Source organism: Capsicum annuum, chromosome 11, assembly GCF_002878395.1.
Source record: "Capsicum annuum cultivar UCD-10X-F1 chromosome 11, UCD10Xv1.1, whole genome shotgun sequence".
In the NCBI taxonomy this organism is placed as follows: Eukaryota; Viridiplantae; Streptophyta; class Magnoliopsida; order Solanales; family Solanaceae; genus Capsicum; species Capsicum annuum.
This window is the reverse complement of record NC_061121.1, coordinates 58,875,986-58,884,032: the sequence shown is the minus strand read 5'-3', so window position 1 is coordinate 58,884,032 and position 8,047 is coordinate 58,875,986. Positions and strand designations below refer to the sequence as shown.

General features: G+C 32.1%; 1 pseudogene; it reads right to left on the bottom strand.

The window, feature by feature from the left end:
- Positions 1 to 4,021: 4,021 nt before the first annotated feature.
- LOC107847032 lies at positions 4,022 to 5,629 on the bottom strand (annotated as a pseudogene).
- Positions 5,630 to 8,047: the final 2,418 nt, after the last annotated feature.

Below are 8,047 nucleotides of genomic sequence, written 5' to 3'. Positions count from 1 at the left end.
TGTTAGATAATACAATCTTCCGATAATGCTTCTATAGAATGAGGGATCATCTGTATTGCTCACAGATTCTTGCAAGCCATTTTTCTGAACTAGAAGAGTGTGTGCTATCTCTACATTTGCCATGCCTCTTTTTTAAGTAAATCATTTGCATATTTTATTTATGTCAAGTGAATTCCCCCTAGAAAATGGTTCACTTTAATTCCCAGGAAGTAACTCAAACGACCAAGATCCTTCATAGAAAATTCAACTCCTAGTTTCTCTACTACTTCCCCTATCTTCTTGGAGTTTCTTTCTGTCACAATGATATCATCTACCTATAGTAGAAAAAGTATAGTCCCTGTTGAGCTATGGAGAGTAAACAAGGATGAGTCTGCTCTACTATATTTAAAACCCAAGTGAAGCAAGAACAAGCTAAACCTCTCAAAACCAAGCTCTAGGGAGCTTGTTTGAGTCCATAGAGAGCCTTATTTAGGAGACAAACATGATCAGGGTATTTTGAGTTAATAAAACCTGGTGGCTGACTCATGAGAACTTTCTATTGTAAGTGTCCATGCAAAAATGCATTCTTAACATCTAGTTGCTTAATATGCCAGTGCAAGGTAACAACAATAGACAAAATAAATCTTATAGTTGTTGCCTTTACTACTTGAATAAAAATTTTTCAAAGTCAATGCCCTCAAGTTGGGAATAATCTTTAGAAACTAAGAGCCTTCGGCTTTATGTCTCTCAATTGATCCATCAGGCTTTATTTTTGTCTTAAACACCCACTTAGACCACTCTATAATCATACTTGAGGTTCTAGGAACCAAAGACCAAGTGTCATTCTGATGTAGAGATCTCAACTCTTCTTGCATGGCTGTCAGCCAATGAGGAGAGCTAAGAGCCTCTTTCAGTGACTCAGGTACTTTAGCATTTATTGCTATAGCAGTCAAGGAGGTATGAGTGGAAGAAAGCGACTTAACTTATGATTGGATGATCATGTGATGCTTCTGAGTACTGACTGTAAATTCTGGTTAAGCAGTGGTGCCTTGATTTGCTGGAGTTGCATCACCTTTATTAGTAAAGTGTCTTGAGAGATCTACCTCAAATTGTAGACTTCTTGGATTCTCTGCATTGAACTGTTGATATTGGGGAAACTCTTGCACTCTAGACAGCTCTTGCACCTTAACTTCACCGTCAATATCACTTTGTATCTCTTCATCTGCTACTGGAGTTGAGTTATTACTTGGATCAATAGCATGATCAGTAACATGAACAACTTTTATTTCTCCCTTTAGCTCAACATCATGATCAGTAGCATGAAAAACTTCTACTACTCCATCTGTAGATGGATAGCCTGAGGGGCTAGACTCATTCTGTGACTCTAAGAGTAACTCAAAGAATATAGCCATATGGCTCGAATATGTAGGTGTAGTATTAGTTTTTATTTCTTGCACATAAGAAAAAGTTAGTTCATCAAAAACAACTTGTCTTGACACAAAGACCTTCCTTGTGGATGGATGATAACACCTATATCTTTTATGTAAGCTGCTATATCCAAGAAAGACACATGGATATGTCTTTGGAGACAACTTGTGCTTCCCTTTAAGATAAGAAAAACACCTATATCTAAATACTTTCATATTGTTGTAGTTAGGGTGTGATCCGTGTAGCTTATGGAAGGGAGTTTCTTTATTTACTACAGATGAGGGAAGCCTGTTTATCAAGAAAATAGCTGTGAAGAAAGAATAAGTCCACAAAAATAGGGGTAACTTAGCATAAAGGAGAAGTGTCAAACCAGTTTCTACAATATGTCTGTGCTTTCTTTCAGCAATTCTATTTTGCTCAAGAGTATGAGGATAAGAGATATGTCTTACAATGCCATAATTTTCCAAGTACTCTATAAATGCAGAATTTAAAAATTCTCCACCACCGTCACTTTGAAAAATCTGGATACTTTTTGAAAATTATTTTTCAACCATTTTATGAAATTTGAAAAATGTTTCAAAGAAATCAGATTTTCTTTTTAATGGTTACAACCATGTATGTCTACTATTACCATCAATAAATAATGCATAGTACTTTATATGTTGGTAAATTCAACAGGAGCAGGTCCTCATAAATCACAATGAATTTTCAACAGTTGTTCAACTTCAACTTTATTTCTCAATTGAAATGGTAGCTTACAACCTTTGCCCATTTGACAACTAACACAAACTGTAGGAGTTTTATTCCAACATGTGAAATTAATACATTTATTATTCCTAAGAACTTCTAAAGACTTAGAATTTGGATTCCCAAGTCTAGCATGCCAAATATCACTAAAACTCCTTCTTGTAGCACTCAAGAAAAGCCGGTTGTCAATCTTCAAAGCATATATTCTCCTCTTCTAGCACCCTTGGCTATCTGTGTTCCTATCCTCTTGTCCTTTACAACAAATTATGACTCGTCAAACTCAATAGTGCAACAATTATCTTTAGCAATCTTACTTACTGAAAGTAGATTCTTTTTTAGCTTAGGAACTTCAAGCACTTCACTCAGTTTTAATCCAGAAATAGTTCCTTTCCCAACATGAGTAATGTCTAATTTATGACCACTTCCTACTACAATCTTGCCATTTCCATTATAAGGTTTTAGGTTTGACAAATTACCTGTAGTATTGGTCATGTGAGTGTTGGCTCTTGAGTCCATATAGTGAGCATTGTATCCACCATTTTGATTGCTCATATTTAGTGAGGCAAGTGCTTGAGAAAAATCTTCCTATGCTCGATAAGAGAAGTCCCACTTGTAAAAACACTTGAGGGCAGTATGATTGTTTCTACCACATATTTGACAAGCTGATGACCCAAAGTTTTCTTGCCCTTTAGGAGTATTCCCAGATCCTTGATACTGCTGAGTAGAGTGTTCCTGAGTAGTCTGATTATTTTCTTGCTTTGGAGTCCTGAAACCTCTCCTCTTGGAGCTATAACTATGTCTCCTATTGTAGTAGTTTCCTCTACCTCTGTTGTTGGGTGTTTTCTCTGCTGCAAAACCTATGTTATGGTTCACCTGTTATGAATATCTCTTTCATCCTCCTTGAGATCAAAACCCCTTAAGGCAGTAATAAGTTGACTCAGTGTTGGATAAGGTTCCTTGCCAAGCATAACAGTCCTGAAGGTTTTATACTTAGGACTCACCCTCTAGCAAAGTTTATTACTTACTATCATCATCCACAGGCTTATGTATGGCAGCCAAGCCATCATATATTTTTTAAAACTCCTTTAAGTATTCATCAAAAGTTCTGCTTCCAAGTCTGATGGTTTGGAGCTGTTGCTTCAATTGGAATTCCTTATCTTTAGTTGCTTACAGATAAGTGTCTTCTAGACATCCCCACATCTGTTTGGCAGTTGTGAATCCCACAATGAGATACATGTTATCCCCTGACATTGTTCCAAATATCCAACTCCTCAAAAGGACATCCTGTTCTGCATTCATTAGTAGATATATTCTTTTTATCACAACTCTTATCACTGCTTCTTTCATAAGTTTCACTGGTTCCCTCAACCTTGACTACTTCGAGTTTACCTTCAATGAGTTAGGCTAGTCTCATTACTTGGATAAACTGCAACATTTGTGTTCTCCATATCAAGTAGTTTGAGGGCTTCAACTTCACAGGACATGAAGCAATGAGGTGATGAAGAGAGGATGTTGAAAAGATGTTGGAAGTCATTTTTCTGGTGACTATAAATTTACAGTGGATTTAGCTTCACAGAAGCTCTGATACCATGAAAAAATGCACACTTTAAGGAGAATTTAGAATACTGTTTTATTGATTATTTCTACAGTACATAAACTTATTTATTTATACAAGTGTTTTACCCTATAAAGTGGCTATACAGGTGTAGTTGAACACTGCTAGTAGGTTTCTACAATTGAGTCCTTATTAGGACTCTTATATTGATCAATATGTACATGATTATCATCAATATTTACATGATCATTATCTATATGATCTTTAACAGATAGATTAAATGAATGACATATATAAGCCAAATCCAGTAAATTAGAGACATTTAACCCTTTTGCATATAATAATATATACATCTGTGAATGATATAAATGTGTTCCTCAACACTCATCTTTCTTTTATTGGGTCCTAATTTTTATAGTCATTTCTAAAGTACGACCTCGTAAACATAATAAGGGAAAAGACGAGGAAATAGAATTATTTGTGAATACTAATACTAATATGATAGGTGGCCACCTCCTGTTGGGAGTGCCGCCCTCAGATTGGGTCCTAGAACATGTCTGGATATGGTCTGACTTTAATGTTGGGTCCCCCCTCCAAAAAAAAAGAAAAAAGAGAGTTGGCTGCCGTAGCTAGAAATCTTCTTCGTTGCGCTCGCTGTCAATATTGTTTCCTTCTCCCAAATCTTCGTTCTCTTTGAAAGCCTAACAAAAATGTTAACATAATTACTAATATATAGTTTAAGTATTTCATTTTTAGTCAATGTAAAAATCAATCTCAGATGACTCATAAATTACTTAAGGAGGGTCGTGAAGCTATGTTGGTGAAATAAGCTTGAAAGAAGTCCTTGTTCTCCTTCATAAGCTCTCTCCACACTGCAAACGTCAATCATATATAGTCAAAGATCAAGAAAAGAAATATATACTAGTATATATGTTGTTCTCTTTCAACAAGAAATTAACAATCTAGTAAACTTAATTTGTTCCAAGCTGAGATAGAAACAAAAACAAGGATAATCAGACTTCCAGAAGAGACAATGTACAAATAAAGAATTTGATACATAAATATTAGTTAATAAAAGACTAAAAAAATCATTAACTGTATCACTTAGGTTATATAGGAATTTCTGAGCTCAAGAGTTTTATCATCCAAAATTGAATACATGCTTAGAATGATAAAACATATTATATTTGTCGAGAAGTAAATACAAAAATTCCTTGATGATGATCTATGATACATTTATGTCATGACTTTGCAATAGTTATTTGTCCCTAATGGAAACCGCACTACTAATTTAACTTCTATACATAGAGAATTATATTGTACTATGAAAAGAGCTAATAAGCACGTTTATTTGCATGAGCAAGATGGAAGATTAATAATTAATGACCTGTTAGTGTTACGAGTGGACGAATTCTGGCATGTATAGCTAGTGTCTTAGCACATTCATCTCTATCCATCCCAAGCACCAACACCTCTTTATCATATATTGTACCTGCCATAATGTAACATTATTATTAACAAAATGAGTATGTACGCGTATGCGGGACAAAATATAAATCTATAATCTCAAAAGTATAATGAGTTAATATTGAAAAATCTTAAAAGTTGAACCTATCAAATTGAAATTCTAAACAAAAAAAAAAAGGAACAATACTAAAGAGAGAGTATGAGAAAGGCATCGTACCATTCTAATGTAAGTATGAGGGTGGCAACACAAACAAGGAAAAGGGTGGTGTTGGTTTTGATACATTTTAGGTTATGTACGTAGTTTATCTTTTGAAGGAAATGGACAAAACAATTGAATATTCAATCAAGAAGAAGAGGAAAATGGAAAGAGAAAATAATAAAAAGAGAAAAAGTTCACAAAGGAGGAAGATATTTAGGGGGATTATATAAGAGAGTGTTTGTTATCCATAAGGAGGAAGATATTTAGGGGGACTATATAAGAGAGTGTTTGTTATCCATGGGTATCTAAGTGAAGGGCCAAAATAGCACATGAAATCCAAACAACTGATCAAAGCTCATCTTTTAACAGATAAGAGAAGATGAATTGTCAATTTTTTTCTTCCTTTTTCTAGTTTGAAAGAAGTAGGAAGTTTTGATTTTCGGGCAAAATTCAGAAATAGTAAACTTATCTCCTTAATTATGAATTGCATAACAATAGTTTCATAATTACAAAATATAGCAAGTTGTATTTTGTATTTTAGCAAACTGTTGCTATAAAAATACAAATACATACAAATACATATGCTACAAAATGTAATTTGATAAAAGTGTTGTTATTTTTTATAATTTAACACTTAAATATGCTACTTTATGTATTTTTTTCCTTGATTTTAAGTACATCTTCATGGCTAAGCCTATTGCCACTTAAATTTAAGGGAAAAGTACACTTATGACCCTTTTAAAAAATAATAGCCCAATTATAGTCCAAGTTTGGCATTTGGACAAATAATGTCCAGTTGGCTAAACAAATGCCATTTTATGGCCATTTCCTAATATTTCCCAATTTGGGTCATTTTGATCCATGTAGTCCATATACAATTCATATACGATACTGATACAGTCTATATACAATACTGATATAATATTCAACTTGGGCAATTCAGCCTTTTTAAAAATATTTTATTTTTTTTTACTATAAATTTTTAAATTGATCAAATATTCTGCTTTTTTTATTGTTTAGAAATAATAATTAAATTATATAAAAATGATATAATTATTAAATAGAATATGAATCTATATAAGATATATGTATAGAAATTGTATAGTTCTATCAAATATGTATATGTACAATATATAGAAAGTGTATACAAATTATATAATTGTTGTATAAAACATGTAAAAAAAAGTACAGTTATTATATAAATTATGTTTCAAAATTGTATAATTTTCGTATAGAATATTTATGTATAATATTTGTATAAAACCTGTATAAAAGTTGTGTAAAACGGGTATAGAACCAGTCAGTAAATTAAAATGGCTAGAAAGTGGAATTTAAATTCCATGACCATTTTCAAGGAAATAGTTTAATTTGAAGTGCAAATGTACAGTTATTATATAAATTATGTTTCAAAACTGTATAATTTCCGTATAGAATATTTATGTATAAGATTTGTATAAAACCTATATAAAAGTTGTGTAAAAACGGTATAGAACCAGTCAGTAAATTCAAATGGCTAGAAAGTGAAATTTAAATTCCATGGCCATTATCAAGAAAATATTTTAATTTGAAGTTTCGTTTTTGTCCTTTCCCCTAAATTTAATTCATGTTAATACCTATTTTTTGCTTCTTTTGGGTCCATCGACTGCATTCCATCAATTTATATGCAACGGTCCCCTCATCCTCATTAGCAAAAAAAATAAAAATGAATCTGATTATTATACACTGTTTAATATAAATAATTCTTTACGGTGTCAGGTCATTCAAATTATATATTTAGGTAAACTTTCTTAATTAAAATACGAGATTTAAGTATTAATAAAATTTATTTACACTGATGCATTCACAAGTCACAAACTAATCTCACATTTGGAGGACTATATATTTATTTTACCAGCTCATAGGACCTTGTCCACTAGTATGCATAGGGAAACAGAGAGAAAATACCAAAGATCATTTAAATTAGCGAAATGTCACTTTGTTCCACAATTTAATCTCTTTCAGCCTTTGTTTAGAGTCAATATAGGCAATTATTGGCCTTGATTCAAATATAAATTTATTTTTTTATTGGAGAGAATATATATATATATATATATATATATATATATATATGGTAATGGGTTTAAAATATGGGTGTCAAACGGGCCGGGCCAACCTGGAACCGGTCCTTCTATTTTAACCGGGTTGAGGGTCGGTTAAGGGCTGGTTTTTGGCGCTAAACGGGCCGGCCAAACAGTAAAAAAATTAAAACCCACCAAAATCCGGTTAAACCCGGCTAAAAAATCGGTCAAACCTGGTCAAAAATATTTTAAAAAAAAAAAACTTTCTTTCAATATACATTACATATACCCACCTATATACATTATAAATCTGCTAAATACTATATATATAGTATATACTACATTAGAATTTAAATATATATATACACATATACACAATCAGTCAATTACTCATATATACGCACCATTCAATGTATATATACTACTACTTATAAAATATACTACAATATATATACATTACAATATATATAGATATACTTATATACTAATTCATAAAACATATACACATGTATACGTTAAATATACAAGATATATACACGTGTATATGCACCATACAATGTATATGTACTACTACTTATAAAATATACTACAATATATATACATTACAATATATAT